The 16,543-nt window shown below is 51.7% G+C and overlaps 1 protein-coding gene across 4 annotated transcripts in view; it reads left to right on the forward strand.

The window, feature by feature from the left end:
- Window positions 1-16,543, forward strand: part of RALGAPA2 (Ral GTPase activating protein catalytic subunit alpha 2) — a 115,494-nt gene that overhangs the window by 78,410 nt on the left and 20,541 nt on the right. The gene's annotated exons all lie outside the window — the stretch shown is intronic.

Below are 16,543 nucleotides of genomic sequence, written 5' to 3' on the forward strand. Positions count from 1 at the left end.
ACTAACTGACAACATTGCTGCTGGGTTTCACCTATGCTGGGATTTTCTTATGATGCCATAATTATGCCAGAAACATTTTATAGCTTGTTTTGTGATCATCTCTCTTATCTTGGGACCAGCACTCGCTGCACTGCATTTGCTTTGGGGAGCTATTGATCTGAGTATTTCTATAACGATGTGACACTGAGAAAGAGTTTGTAAATGAAACGTTTTGGAGAGAACACTGATCAGTGTGAGGCATTTTTAAACACAAATATCCACAAAATACTGTTCTGTTTATTTAAAGGCTAAATTCTCTCCAGTGCACTCTGCAGAAGCGGGCAGCAACGAGAAGCAGCACTGTGGTTAAATGAGTTTGTATGGTATGAACGTGGCTGTGACCTGCTTTAAAGCGAAGATGGGGTTGTTGCCTGTGCAGTTGGCTCTGAGCAGATACGAACCTTGCTGAGTTTTCCGGGGTGGTTTTGGGAGAGAGCTCTAGGTAATTACCGAAGTGCTTCTGTGCAGAACTGAGCTTCACCCCTCCGCTCCTATAGCCCACGTATAACAATAGCTCTAAAGCAGTAAAGTTAACGTGAGTAACAGAGACCCTGCTGCTATCCCAGCACCTCACCCCGGCTGGAGTCCTCCAATTCCCACTCCTGCTCTTCCTTTTGACTTTCAGCATCCTGCCGTGCTCCTGCTTCCCAGCCGGGCCTCTCTGGGTCCTCCTTGTCCCCAGGGGAACATGAGCAGCAGGAACATGATAGCACATGCCCCTTCCCAGCATATGTGTGAGGGCTTGCTGGAGCAGCATCTGTCCCCGGATTCTTTTCTTCCTTTCTTGTGCCTGTTTTCGCATCAACGGTATCTGCAGTGAATCAACTGCCACTTGTCTGTTTGATAGATGAAAGTGGATTGAAAACCCTCTGATGCTGGGCAGAGAGAACGTGGTGGGATGTTCCTGTCAGGATGATGCTGCAGAGGGAGAAAAAGCTTTCCGTAACTGCTGCTATAGGTAACATCTTTAGCTATACTGAAATCCTTAGTGAGCCACAAGCTGGGCTGTAGGTGTATACAGGTGGTGTATGGACCTGTCCCATGCAGTAATGGGGTTTTGTAGCTCCGGCAGGGTGCACACACAGGAAATGGCTCTGCTGACTGCTACTGGAACAGGAGGATTTGAACAGTAAGTGAAGGACTCTAGTAACTGTCAGACTGAGAGATGTTACTTTCATGATGATGAAATAATCCTGCTATTTTCATGAGAGATGCTATTATCTGGAGATGAAAACAACTCAAAAGGTGAAATAATACAAAAATTTCCAATGGGAGGGAGAAACAGAAGTCAGTAATCCTGGCAAAGTGAGGGGTGAGGGTTGGCAGTGCATCGGCCATGACACTGTGGTTCAGGTGATGCCGAACAGCTTGTGTAGAGCAGAGCTGAGGAGGGGTCTGCCAGTGGTGTTCCTCACATGGGCCATGTTAGAAGTCAGCACCCATAGAATAAGGGTTAGTAACTGAAAACGTTCTGGATTCCAGCATGGTCAGAAATGGACTGGACGCTCCATCCGGCATCAGTGGTTCCATGGTGATGGGCTCCTGTTGTTGGAGCAGCGGCCGGTGCAGAGCATCTGTGGGGACCTGACACACCCCCCCCCCCCCCCCCCCAGGCTGAGCCCCAACCCTGATCCCAGGCTGTGGGGGGTCAGGAAGGAGTCAGGCTGTGCCCATGGGGAGCAGTGCCCATGGGATGCGGTGCCCATAAGGAGCCATGCCCATGTGAAGCAGTGCCGATGGGATACAATGCCCATGGGATGTGGTGCCGATGGGGAGCGGTGACCATGGGATGCAGTGCCCATGTGAAGTGCCCATGGAGTGCAGTGCCAATGGGAAGTGATGCCCATGGGATGCAATGCCAATGGGTAGCAGTGCCCATAAAATACAGTGCCTGTAGGTAATGGTGCCCATGGGATGCAGTGCTGATGGGGAACGGTGCCCATGGGGTGCAGTGCCCATGGGGAGCAGTGCCCATGGGATGCAGTGCCCATGGGATGCTGTGCTGATGGGGAGCAGTGCCCATGGGATGCTGTGCTGATGGGGAGCAGTGCCCATGGGATGCAGTGTCTATGGGATGCTGTGCCGATGGGGAGCAGTGCCTGTGGGATGTAGTGTCTGTGGGATGCTGTGCCAATGGGGAGCAGTGCCCATGGGATGCAGTGTCTGTGGGATACAGTGCCCATGGGGAGCAGTGCCCATGGGATGCAGTGTCTGTGGGACACTGTGCTGATGGGGAGCGGTGCCCATGGGATGCAGTGTCTGTGGGATGCTGTGCCGATGGGGAGCGGTGCCCATGGGATGCAGTGTCTGTGGGATGCTGTGCTGATGGGGAGCGGTGCCCATGGGATGCAGTGTCTGTGGGACACTGTGCTGATGGGGAGCGGTGCCCATGGGATGCAGTGTCTGCGGGATGCTGTGCCGATGGGGAGCGGTGCCCATGGGATGCAGTGTCTGCGGGATGCTGTGCCGATGGGGAGCGGTGCCCATGGGATGCAGTGTCTGTGGGATGCTGTGCCGATGGGGAGCGGTGCCCATGGGATGCAGTGTCTGCGGGATGCTGTGCCGATGGGGAGCGGTGCCCATGGGATGCAGTGTCTGTGGGATGCTGTGCCGATGGGGAGCAGTGCCCATGGGATGCAGTGTCCATGGGACACGGTGCCAGTGGGTAGCGGTGCCCACGGCGTCGCGTGCCGCAACCAGGCAGCCCCTCGCCAGCAGTGACAGCTGAAGTCACTTGTTGAAGTCTGTAACTCCGGCTCCAGCTGCACTTGTCAGGGGCTGTAAGGGAAGTGTAATCAGCCACGGAGAGTCATTTGCATCTCAATTAGGAAGGAGTCAGGAGGAAGCGGTGGGGTCTGTTGCTGGAAGGTTGTGGAAGAAATCTCATCAGGCACAAAAGGCCCCTGAGTCCCCGTGCTCCAGCCAGGGGAGGACAAAATCTGAGCCTGGTTTCCATGGGGACCAGGCCCGCAGAGCCTCGCGCTGCACCGTCATCGCTTGGTCATCATGACACAAATTCCTCTGTCGTACCCAGATACATTTCTCAGTTGGAAATCCGTTTGGAAATGAGGCAGGTAACTCTGGCAGACCTCAGCGCATGTTTCTGTGTTTATGGAACTGCTGCTGTTTAGGGAATTCATTAGGGCGAGAGAAACTCCTCACAAAGTAATTAACCAGACTTAAACTTGAGCTTAAAGCCACTGTCTCTTTGTACACACCACATGGCAAAACCCGGGGCCGGTATCACAGAGCTCAGTTGTCCCTTGCACGGCTGGAGCCCGGTCCCGGCTGTCGTGGGCAGGGTTTGCGTGGCCGTGGTGGTCAGACACGAGTGTGTGCTCAAACCCATGGTGTCCAGGAGCACTGAGCACTGAGCCCCTCTGCTGAGTGCTCTCCCCACCCTTCAGGAGCTGTTGAGCGTGGGCTGATGGTGCCTCAGCAGCCCCAGCAGCCCCCAGCAGCTCCTCAGGCACGAGGTTTGTTTTAACCGTGGCTGTGTATTTACAGAAATCTTGAACAACGAGGTGGCTTAAATTATGTCAAACCAAGGAAGAATAATATTTATACTTCATAAATAATAACCTTTAAAATTCCTAAAATTATGGTATAAAAATGTGTATGTTTATGGCAGTTTTGGGGGGATCATTTAAGCCCCCTTTCTATGTGCTGGAGAAAGGAAGGAACAACAAATCTCACAGAGAAATAATGACTAAATCAGAAATGAAGTTGCTCTGAATCAAGGCTGGCTAAAGCAGCAGTGGCTGATGGCCAGGGTTTAAGAGCACCACGATTCCCAGAGCAGGATGAAACCCAGCACGTTGGTAGTCTGGTGCGAGTTGTAGCTGGGGTGAGCAGGACACCCGAAGCAGGGGCCTCTTCTGGTTCCAGTAATAGTGAGTATTCCAAAGCATGGGGGCAATGCTGACACAGAACTGCCCCTTTGTGCTCCCTTCCAGCTGATACCAAACCAGTTGTGTGCTGCTGGAAAGGGGGCTTGAACACTGGCACATTATGGAGCCCCAGTTGCTCTGAGCTGCACCTCTCTGGGGGCTGGTCTTGGCTGCAAAGACAAATACTGGGGGAGAGAATGGGGTCTCTATTGAGGTCTTTATTCTGGGTCTGATGCACAGCTGCTGTTCCAGCTGACAGTTCCTAAGCTCAGGTGCTCCAGACACAGGAACGTAGCTGAGTCTGCAGTTACCAGGAGCTTTGCTTGGGCCAGGATTCGGTGTCTGTCTCCAAAAAGACTTTGTGCTCTGGGGATAGCGATGCCTGAGCAAAAAGCTCCCCTTGGAGTGCACAGGGCATTGCAGCTTTGGCTGTCTGGAATCCAGACTGTCTTTCAAATGGAGCGGTTTCCGTGCTCCTTGACTTCCATTGTTCTTGTTCAGAGGTCTGTATGTTGTCTCAGGTTTACTCAGGAAATTCCATAACCGGGATGCTGCTGCTTTCCCATCTGACCTGTTTCGCAGTAACAACAAAGTGAGCATCCCCGATTCCTACATCTTTTATCAGCTTTTTTTCCTTTTCTTAAAACCCTGGTAGTGCAAACTGCTCCTCAGAGGCAGGGCAGGCGTTGTTGGAGGACTGCGCCAGGGCAGGTTTAGTTTGAAAACCCTCCAAGTGTGAGGAGGAGCGGTGCTTTCTGAGCCTTTTCCTTGCTTTGTGCCTGGAGAGGAAAGAGCAGAGCTTGGGACGTGCCCATAGTAGTGAAGAGGGAGCTTGGGTGAATGGCTGTCATGGTCTGTGAGGTTGGGGAAGCGGCCCCACGTACTGCAGGTCTCTGTGTCCACGTTCCCGCTCTTCCACTGGGACAAGCTATTTTTAGCTGTAGGATTGGTTTTGTTGTTTGCGGTATCTTACCCCTGGTTTTCCCTCCACCACTGCAAACAGCTGCTGGACTTGGTGCTCCCCATGGCACTCCTCACTGAGTGAATTTAGAGAAGCAGGGGCATTCTCTGACACACCTGAGATGCTCCCCCAGCTCTTGTGAGCAGCCTGGCAGAGGGTGGGAGATGCCCCTGCGAGCACTGGTTCCTTCCCTGGGGCCTGTGTTGAACTCTCACAGTCTCTGGATTATTTTCTTAGCAATTTAAGCTACACGGCTCTCCCTGTGGATGAGTAAATAGGGAGTTAGTTCCTGTTGGGGCTTATTGAGAACTAACATGCTTATTATGAAATCACCTTTTTAAGCAATCTCAGGATAAATTGGTTTGTTCCTATGCTAAAAAGGGGGGGTTGTCCTTATCCTGCCTGCTGGTTCCTGTGTGTTTGTGATGCTCTTCTGCAGTTCCTGGATTCGAGTGCAGCACCGTTCTCTGCAGGGGAAGGTGGTAGCTGGTGAGTGAGCCCCTGCGGGCTCCTGGCTGGCTCTAGGAGCTCCATCAGCTGCTGGCTTTGCCCTCAGAACTGCCCATTTCAGGTGTCCCTGCAAGCGTTACCCCAACAGACCTCTCATATAAGCTGTGCTGCTTCTGCCTTTAGCATTAACTGAAACAGAACTATAGAAGGGCTGACCTAAATATTCAGAGTCTGGTAGAGGAATGCAATTGCCACTGTGGCAGGTTGTGGTGTTCCCAGAGTTGTTTGTGTATTTGTTGTTCACTCAAAGAGAAAACCTGGAGGTAAAAGAGTTCAGTTGCTTTTGAATCGACTGTGGGTGTTCATAGTACTTGCTGCAAAGTAATGCCCCGTGCACTAGACACTGACAGTGTCCATGCATTGGAACAAGCAAAAAGGACACACTGAGGATGCGCATAGTTTGAGTAGTGTGTGAGCACTGGATGTCACCATTTTCCTGCTTACAACTTGCAGTCCTGTTTGTGGGCCAGAGGAAATCACAGCTCTTCCTCTGGAGGAGTGAACTGGTACCTGAATAACTCTGGATATGGTCTGGCTGCTTAGCGACACCAGGCACAGGGTTCATCGGAGAAAATCAAACCACCATAGCAGGAAAAGGCATGTGTAAATGTCATTCATTACATTGCATGCAGGTGTTGACACATCTCACAGGTTCTCATGTCTGCGGTCATGGAGATTAAGCAAAGAACATAAACTTTGATATTTTATTTTTGTAATTCATTCCCTTTAAACCAGTTTCTGATTCACTGAATGCAGAGCGGCTGATCTGCTCACCCGCTTCACCAGCGACGGAAGAAGAAAGATCTGTGCTGTGACGGACTTTGCTGTGTGACCCGAGTGGCCATCACATATTCTGTAGGTGCATGTCATGTCAGGTGCCTGAAAAGACATTGTGTGAACCTCTCCAAACGTGTGCTCCTGAGCTTGCTTCTGGGGCTCTGCCTCTGCTCTGGTGAAAAAGGTGTGTGTGACTGTGCCATGGAAATGAAGCAGAAAGCCTGGTCCCCTCTTTAGAGAAGGCTTCCCAATTTGTCCCTTGGCTTTACCCAAGGAAGTCGTGCCCCCAGGCTCTATAATGCTGTCAGAAATTACTATGAGATTCTAAAGCACGTGTCACAGGAGCTGTGACAATTTATGTGACATGGCATCTGACCGTTCCCTGCGCAGTGCTGCGCTCTGGCCGGGGGGGTCTGTGTCTGTCTGCGGGGAGCAGCGGGTTCCTCTCCAGCAGCCACTGTAACCAGCCCTCACAGAGGGTCTGGGTCTGGGAGCAGCGTGTGGGGCTCTGCGGGCTGAGCACAGGCAGCAGCACTGCCCCTCACGGGGCAGCATCCCGCCGGCACGGTCGATGGCCGCGCGCTTCCCTCCTCACAGCGAGCACCTTCTGCGGGCGGCGATCGATGCCTCTAATCTGCTCCAGCCTGTACCAAGTCATGCGAGGAGAAGCTTTTAGGTGGCATTACACGGCGCTGTGGAGGCGGCTCTTCAGCTGTTATTCATAGTGCTCTTCATGGACTGGCAGAGAAATCCACTTCATCCTGCTTGTGAATGTACCCAGAGTATGTCAGGCTTCAGAGCTTGCATTTCACACGCTGCTGCGTGATGCTGGGACATGGTGGCTTTGAATTTCTGTAGTTTCATGCGTGCATCTGTTCATATGTGTACATGCTGTGTGCATGTTGCTGAGAACCAGCAGCATCACCGCTTCCCTGCAGGCTCAGGAGGCAGCGCCAGGTTTGCATGTTCACACTGCAGTTCATTTTTCTGCTGTAACAAGGGGCAGGAATTGTTGTTCTTTTCCATGGCTGGAGGTTGTAGAGATCACTGAGGGCTGCTGAAGAAGTCCCAAGCTAGTTCTGTAGCAGTGTGAACCTGCCGCCCCTCCTGATGGTGATCTCTGCAGCGACTGTGCTCCACAGTGAGGGTAAATGCACCCCAGCAGCTGTACGGGCTTTTATTTGCTAAGTAATGTAATGGGCACTTCCATTGGTTGAGTGACATCGTGAATGTAATGGGGTTTAAATGAAAAGTGAATTCACTGTGTGCTGTGTGTCAGAAACAGGGAAACAAACAAATCCCAAGAAACTCCACTTTGGATTTGTTAGATGATGTGTATGTGCACTAATTGGAACAAGGTTCCTGCATACACAGCCATGCCTCTTCTGCCCTTCCCAAAGTCTGGAAAGTCACGATCTTGCTGAAAAAGGCACAAAGCGCATAAAGTATAAGCAGCAGCTCTGATTGAGACACTTGGCTTCTTTATTCCATTTCTTCATCAGTGATATTTCATTTGTTCATGAATAGTTTAGCAGGAGACTGGGGGGGGTAATTTAAGTGCTGCTTTGAACTGGGCCCTAGCTCTGAATCCAGCGGGAGTGGTGTGGAAGTGCTCCTGCACCACGGCTGCTCTGAGGGCTGCTGGGAGAAACGTTCCTCCAGCTTCAGTCTGCAGCAGCAGAGCGCAGTTGTTCGTATGCTCACAAGCAAAACGCAGTGGGTTTCTCTGCCAGGCTGACCAGCACCACAGCCACGGTGCAGAGGGAAATGTGTGCATCCTGAGGCCCATCGCTGGGGGTGTTCATGGGGTGCCCGACGGGGTGCTTACAGCACCCTGGCACTGGGTGCGATTTTACATCAGCTGGGCCCTCAGCTGCTCTGGGGGCACTGCTCATGGTACCTACCCTGTGGTCAAGCCGAGGGTGACCGCAGTGCATACCCAGTACACAGTGTGGTGTACGGGGTTGTTTACAGCTAACCGGTGAACATACTTTTTGTGGTAAGGTGTGAACTCACGCTCCAGCTCTCTTCTGGTAAGATACACAGAGCTCCAAATGGCTATCGAGGGACGGTTTACGTTTTCTGTTGTACTGGACAAAGAACCACGAACTTAGGTTTAATGAGGGCTCTCCTTTGAGCTTGACAGAAGCAAAACTGATACAGGCGGTTGCTACCAAGTACTTCATTCAATCTCATGGGGTATTTTGGTGGTTTGGGTTGGATTTTGGTGTTTGCTTTTGTCTGTTTTCACTCACACACCAGGCAAATTAAAGGGGTTTGTGTTCTTTGTCTTTTCGAAGTTTTGCTGTTCCACCCCTAATGGCTCGGAACGGATTTGTGTACAGAAAACCTGCTTTATTTTGGAAACGTGCTTCTGAACGCTCACTTGCGCTTTGGGTTTCCTGGGCTCAGGGAACCCCAGCGCGGTGTGGTTGGGAAAGGAGCTTAAAGCTCACCCAGTCCCAACCCCTGCCGCGGGCAGGGCCCCCATCCCCTGGAGCAGCTTGCTCCGAGCCCCTGTGTCCCTCCCGGCCTCTGTTGGTTCCGCTCGGCGCTCGCCGCGCTCGGGTGCAGAAGCGCCGCAGAACCGGGGGCCGGGGCTCGCTGCGCGGCCGCTGCTTCCGCTGCACAGGGACAAAGCGCGGGGCCCGCGGTGCCGAGCAGCAGCCCCGGTGCCGGCCGTCCCTGGGCGCTGGCTTTGTGCTCCCCGCGCCTCATTACCATGCTGGCGGCCGGGCGGGCCGGGCTCACCAGCTGTCCCTGCTGCTCCCGCCGTGGCCGGCGTGGCCGGAGCGCCGCGGCCCAGCGCCGCAGACGGCCCTTTCCGCTGGGGATGCCCACGTGGCCGCCGGCACTGCATAAAGTAGCAGGGCCCTCGCATGGCATATGGTGTCTGGATTCATACAAGATGCAAAACTATTCTGCCCTAATGCACAATGACTCATAGCATTGCTAATTTTTCCAACAAAAGCCCACTTCCACACCCACACTTTTAACCCCTCAGGCTAAAGAGCCTCTTCTTTAGTTTCAAAGCCTTGGAAATGCAAGGCGGTGGCTTCGGGATCAATATATGAAACCCTATATTTATTTAAAGCATATGCAAGTTCTGACGCTTGTTTTAAATTTCAGTAAAGCCCGGTTTTCAGGTCCCTGTTCTACCACATGGCCAGGTTTTTTGTTCCGAAGCAGGTTCCTTGCCAAATGTTGGCAATCGTTAATTTTTCCGTAGTTAACGTTTTACAAAAAGGAGACAGCATAGAAAATAGAATTTTTTTTTAATGTAAGAGTGAATCAAAGAATGTAGCGAGTGGATGTGCGGTGCTCATGTGTTACAGCACGAATTACCGAGCCACTTACTGAAGCGGCTTGCGGTATCCGGCTCTTCCCTCTGCGCTGCCTCTTCGGGGAGAAAAATAATTCGCTTTCCAACTAGAGGGAGCTGCTGGTGCCGCTGCGGCTGGCTCCTACCCCCCAGCCCGGCTCCTTTGTGCGCAGCGGGCAGCGCTCGTTCCTCCGTCCTGACAAACCAAGGGGAATCACCCCGAGTCGTTCACATGAAAAGGCCGCGTCTTCATTGTGGCGGGGCGATGGTGGCGTTAAACCGCGGAACGCGGGGGGCTGCGCGCAGCCGGCACCGGGGCTGCGCGGGGGGGACCGCGCAGCTCCTGAGGAGCGCTCGGCGCAGAGCGAGGGGCTGGGGCTGCCGCCGCGGGACGGCACAAGGAGCACCGGGGAGGTGGGAGCCGAGGGGAGCGGGAGCGGCCCCGCGGGGCACAGGAACAGAGGGAGCTGCCTGCTCCCCAGCCCCTCGCTCCGGTCAGCGCGTGGGGCTCCTGCGGGATGGGCTCCAGAGAGCTGCTGGCCTCGGGAAGCCTTCGCTAGGGGTTGGTGTGAGAGCGCTGGTGGGGCTGCTGACTCCGCTGTGGGGTCTCCACCATGGCCAGACGCTGGGGCTGGCCGCGGTAGCAGCCGTGTCCATCCAGTGAGGCAGTTCCTGTGCCCCAGACCCTGCTTCTGCCCCTCCAGGGTTGGTGGGAAGGTGCAGAAGCTGGAGGTGCACATCGCCCAGCGACCATCAGCGCCAGTGTGTAATCACCAGGACCGGTTCACAGCGGGTTTCAAACTCCTCTGCTTTGTCCTTTAAAGAAAACCTGAGCTCAGTGCGCGTTTTCCATGAACCACACACGCTGCAGTCTCTTCCTTCAAAAGTTAAGAAATCGTTTTCTAAACAGGAGAAATGGGTTTAGGTTTAGCTCTGGGTTTTCTTAAACTAAACTCTCTAGTAAAACTGAGCTGAATTAAGCGTTGACCGCCCTGTGAGATCCCGTCACCTCCTGACATCCCACCAACCTGACTGGTTCTGTGTCTCTCATACCCTGCTGTAATGGGTAGCACCATAATCCTACATCATTCTTTAAGGAGGAAAGGTTTTCCCTCCACGCACACTTGAAACACTTCTCAAGCCATCCTGTCACTGGAGACTTTTTCATTGGGCTGGGGACATAGATGTGGAGACAGCAAGAGAGAGGAGCAGGAGGAAGCCCTGCTCCATGGTGGGTTCACTGGCTGGTGTACTCGTGTTTTGTCTTTCCTCAGTATCCTACTTTTGCATGTGTTTCACCGTGAGATTAACTGTCAGGGTTCTAGTGTACAAACAGGAGCAGATGGCTCTTAATGATTTCTTTAATGCTCGCAGCGATCTAGTACATGTACAGCATCTTCTGTTTAAAAATAATAATCCCAGTTTATGTGCTCGTTTTAATACTCTCTGAGTTGGGCCGGGGCTGGTGTCAGTGAGAGCCTGTGACTTCAGCCAGGTTTATTGTACCTGTGCAGGGTTATCCGCCTCGGCCAGGCTCACCTGTGTAACGATATGAATGAGCTTTAAAGCCTTGCCAGTCTGCAGTGCATTGGCTTCCATAAGTGAACCTGGCATCCTCCTGCCACCCTTCAGCTGGGCTGCGTGGTGTTCCTCAGCAGTTATGTCACTTGGGTACCTTGGTGTTAGCCCAGTAACACGCTCTCTTGGGTTTGTTCAGTGTTTCACTGCCTCAAAGCCTCGGTACCAGAAATGCAGCATCATGAAAGAGAAGTCATTAAAATTCAGGAAATGGCCTCGAGCTGGCATAGATTCATCTTTCCTCTTGCTCCTGCAGGATCTCACCTCAGCTTGTGCCGTCCCGGTGACTTAATTCACTTCCTGGCATTGCAGGTTGGTGTCTGGTTTGAAGGGCTGTGTCGCCAGGCTGACACCTAGGAGGTGATGTAGCTCCAGAGTAAGTGATGAAGGAGCTGATGCTGGTGTTCAGAAGCTTCCTGTCTCAGAAGTGAGCTCCTCTCCTTATTGTGAATTTCTGTCTCCATCTTACCCCTTCCTCCCCGCATTGCCAGCATGGGAAGTTGAGGGCTCCAAGCCCACCGTTTGCACAGGCAGCTCCAGTGGCAGGAGATGGAAGTGACTGGGATTGGCTTTCTATCCTTAATTTTTGAATGAAACCCTCTGTTACTCACAGGGTTGGAGTTGCAGGGGCAGCAGTTACAGCCCTGTGTGTCAGTGTGAATAACCTCAGCTACACCGTTTTCCATGTAGCCATGCTTTCTGTCTGTACTGGTTCTGCTGTACCTGGTGGTTGACATCTCCATTTCACTGGGAGGGTAAAAAGCAGCATTGGTGTCTTTACTGTCAGCAGCATATTTCATGTGTGACACGGGGATCCCGTTCTCCGGTTGATTCTCCGCTCACTGCCGTGTTGTGTTGCCGTAGCTCATCCTCAGGGTGCCGCGGTGCCCGGGACACTCTGCGCATGCCTGCAGGACACTGCACCCTCACATGGGATCTCAGAGCAGCTTTATGGCCATGGCACTAGAGAGGATTCATCCCAGTCCAGAGCAGCTTTCATTCAGGAAGGTTTCCTGCCCAGGCTTCCGCAGGGCCCGCTGGGTTTTGTGCTCCCTGTTTTATGACTTGTTGCCATGATAATTCAGCTCATCTTACAGGTTCCTCTAATTGTGATGGATGTGTAATCATTCATTTTATCGAGGCTCATTAAGGCCTGTGAACCCCTGTCCCAACTTGGAGCAATTAGAGCCCGGGTAGGCAGTCCATCTGCTCCCAGCACTGTTTAATTAATGAACTTTCAGCGTGTGCTGCGCCTCGGAAAAGCCCCGGTATGCCGGAGCTGCTGAATGGGATCCGCGTGCCAGCGTCTCCCTGTTTTAAAATGCCGCAGCAACGTGCAGTTTGGAATCCCGAAAGTCAACACAAAGTACTGGGATCTGGGAGGCAAAGGGGAGAACTTGTATTTTTAGTTTCCATATTTCCTGTTGGTTGCAATGTCTGTTACACTGGTGGTTACAAACAAAGGGGTCCCATGGACTCCAGTACTCTTCCGGATGCCCCAAACAACAACTTCTGATCTTCCCTTGGATCACTGAAGACATGCTGAGAGCAGTACACAAAATGTTATCTTTTCATTTTTGCATTTACTGGAAGGACATTGGAAATAGGATGCGTGCAGACACCCACTTTCCTCCCCTTCATCTCTCTGTCACATTCAGAGCATCAGGGCTGAGAAACCTCTGTGATTTGAGGTTTTGGTTTGTTTGGTTGATTTTTGTAGTATTCGGTGTAATGAGATTTTAGGATGGAGTGGGACCCACCGGCACTGCTGGAGTTATCCTAGAGACGATTGTATTCACACCCAGAGCTGTGAGCAGACACTGGGACAGAGGTTCCTAAACCCTTTGGGTGTTTGTGCTGCTTCTCCTCTGTGTGTTTGGCTGTGCAGTGACACGCTGGGGCAGTGATTTAGGCAGAACGAATGGAACAGTTGCATTTGTTTTAAATGCAAGTAAACTCCTGGTCACTGGTTGGGCAGAGGAGGTGACAGCTCAGAGCACCAGGGGGCTGAAGAAAAACTATCTTGGAAGACGTATATCAACATCTAGTCATGCAGTTGTGCTGAGCGTCAATGTCGGGTTGCTGTCCTGCCCGACTCAGGAGCCAGAGAGATGATAGAGAGGAAAAGGCTGCTTTCTCGTGGGTGGATTTGCGTTCATGATCTACTGCTGTTCATTACAGCCCAGTGCCGTAGTCCTGCGGTTGTGCTTTACCTGCCTTGGCCTGGTCTGTGCCTACCTTAAATACTCAGGACAAGAATGAAGCCGTGCTCGGTGCCTCAGCCCCTTTCAGCACCAGGCAGACCATCTGTCCGGCCCCGGCACGTGCTTCAGCCGGTGCTGTACCCTGCAGGAGCAAACCAGGAGCTGAAACAGACCCTGGGGCTGGGGCTGAGCCAGCGTGGGTGGAAGAGTGACTGCTGCTGCCTCCGCAATGCTGGTGTTCCTGGAAATGAGCCCCGGGTTTTGTTGTACCTTCAAGGCTGTTCTATAGGGCACGGTGCCTAAAGGTAAGGCACCAGCAAACTTCCCTGTCATGACAGTTCTGAGCCATGTTAATCTTCTGTCAGGGGTTTCCTCCCACCCCTGTCCTCTTTTGGACCCATTCTAATGTGGCTGCTGAGTGCTTTCATTGCCCTGAAAGAGAGATTTCCAAACCGGCTATGTTCAATTCCTTTCCCACTGTTTCCGTATTCTGGTTCATCCTTTCACAGCCAACCCCACACATCAGCAGGCCATGCAGGTGAATCCAAACACGGTCTGTGGCTCCTTTGTGTCCCTGAAGCACTTTAACTTTCATGTCTGCAAGAAAAACGTGGGTTTCTGTTTTCTGGGGGGACGTGCACGTGTTCTGCTCGGGATTGCACCATTTGTGCTCTGTACCAGGCCTGGGTGATGCTCAGCCTCGGTGCCTCCGCACTCTCTGTTGGCCATGTTCTGCGGTCCAGGGCTGTGGCCTCAGCTCAGTTCTCCTGAGGTGTCATTCCACCGCTGTGACCAGTTACAACCAAAGGAATTAGGGGGTTTTAGGAACAAATTCATTCAGCATGTGTGTTTAATAAGGCTCGTTTCTAAACCCGTGCCATTCCTTCGCAAGCTGATTGGTAGGAGGATGCAGCTCTGTTTAAACGAGGGGAACTCGGGGATGTCTTTTCCTTCAGTCCCTTTTCTGCCCTCCACAAGCATTTGGACTCAGTTTAACACGCTGTCAGCAGCAGGAAATACACTGGGCTGTCTGGATCAGGCAGTAGCTCCTCTGGGTTTGCTTCTCTGTGCCGACCAGCACAAGTCCTCTGCAATGTGAGAGGACCCTTGTGCAGAAACCTCTGCACTTCCTACAGCAGCAGGAGCCTATGAGTGTAAGGCTGTTGTGTACATACTTTAGCAATAGTTTCTTTTACACCTATGAGCACTGGACGCATTCCACCTTAGTTACCTGAACAGAAATGCCAGCGAAGTGAATGACACTGAGGCTGTTCTGTGGTGGGCAACTGATCTGCAGTGATAGATGTTTGCATGAAGATGCTAATATTGATATATACACGATGTACATCGTATTGATATATACATGATGTACATCATATTGATATATACTGTAAGATTTTAATATTGCCCATATTTACTACTTATTTCTTAAATTGCTTTTTGATTTTTTTTTTTCAAAATTATTTATAGCAGTTTTTCTTTGTGCTGCCTGGAAAATGAGGTTTATGTTCTCTGGGTTTATTGGGAGAGATGAGAAGGATGTCATTCTATCCGTTGTTAAATATTATTGCATGTTAATACATATTTTAGAAGTTCAAAGGCTGCACGAGCACGTCTTTCTCTGTTCCTTTGCTGTTGGTAAAGATGTCCTCGTATCAAGCATTCACATTTGTGTGAAAAATAGAGCCCAGTTCAATCCATGCATAGATTGTCAGAAAGATTAAAGTGTGCATCATGCAATTTCTGTTCTTTCAGAAAGGGGCCTTTGATGTGCTAATGTTCACTTTCTCCCTTTTCATTCCCAAGTGCTGGCCATTGTTTTGAGCTCAGAACAGCCTCTGCTCACTGAGGAGCGCTCCAATACCGGGTAGCCCAACCTTGCCCAAGGTAGCTAACAGAAATATGCAGTAACAGTGGTGGCTGATGCCCTGGGATCAGGTAACCGTGTGCCTGCACAGACACATACCCCGGCAGAGGCAAAGCCCTATTGAAAACAGATGCTGCAGAAAAGGCAGACACTGAATCTGAAGTGTGCTGCTGTTTCTGCTGTTGTTCCAACTCATACAGCTTGGGTTTAAAATAGCTCGCGGTGCAGTGAGCACTGTAGTCGGCTAAAATCAGTCTTGCAGACAAGGCTGGGAGTGCCAGAGTTATTCAGCAAGTGAAATTATTTGGATGGCCTCGTCCTGTGTTGCAGCAAATGGATCAAATCCTGCAGGCTGCTTGCAGTGCACGTGGTGGGGGACTGGTGTGGTTGGGACGGCTTTGCACGGGGATGGGCTGCTTGGGGCTACTTTTACTTCTGCCAGAGACACCGTTCCCCTTTTGTTAGCAACTGAGAAGAAATAGTTCATCATGAGGAAGGAGGAGCTATTCCCATATATGTATATGGACGTGTTAGTGTGGAACTGTGCAGGAAGAGACAGAGCAGTTGCCAACTAAGTGGTACAAACCCGTTTGAAAACAGGCTGAGATTTGGTGGTTGAGTTCTGGGAGAGTGAGTTAAATAGCCATAAACTGGCCTCTGGTGAGGGAAGCCTCATCCAGGATGCTCAGAGCTCAGGTGTGCCTGTTTCTCGAGCCGTTGAACACTGTTGCCTCCCAAAAGCTGTGGCTGTATGAGCAGCGAGGTGCCAGTGGAGCAGTGAAGCAAGACACGTTCAGAAATGTTTCTGGTACCGTTTCTTCTTTTGCTTACAATTACATTTGAATCGAAAGGCGGTAGTTGAGGAAGCCGGCAGCTGGACACGTGGTTCATTGAGAAACTGCAGGCTTGGCAACAGCTGGAAAACAACGTGAATAAATAGAACCCTTAGAAGCTGCACTGGCAATGTGTTAGGATGGCAGCGGCGCGGCGCTGCTGCTGGGCAGCCTCTTCCTAGGGCACTGGCTATAGGGATTCTCCTCCGTTTGTCTCCACCAACTCTGATGCTTCATTAGAGGGAGATTCATCTCCTGCTCTCCCCTTCCTCTTCAGGATCCCCATGATCTCCTTTTAGGTCTGAAATTACTCAGCACTCAGGGACTTCAAAGAACATCAGAAATTCATCTGAAAGGGCCCGGTCTTCAAGAACTAGTGTTAAAGCTGAGAGAGCGATCTGTTCCAGTGGAAGCCCCCCTTGCTCTGCTCTGCTCTGCTCTGGGGAGCCTCCCTGCAGTCCTGTGTCCAGCTCTGGGGCAGGCTGCACAGCTCTCACCACAGAAACAGAAAATACCTGGCAAGGGTACTTGTTACCACAAAATCCCAGCCTGGTTTGGGTTG

Source organism: Pezoporus flaviventris, unplaced genomic scaffold, assembly GCF_033815535.1.
Source record: "Pezoporus flaviventris isolate CSIRO_AGI_PZ_B2104156 unplaced genomic scaffold, CSIRO_AGI_Pfla_v1 ptg000031l, whole genome shotgun sequence".
NCBI classification, from domain to species: domain Eukaryota; kingdom Metazoa; phylum Chordata; class Aves; order Psittaciformes; family Psittacidae; genus Pezoporus; species Pezoporus flaviventris.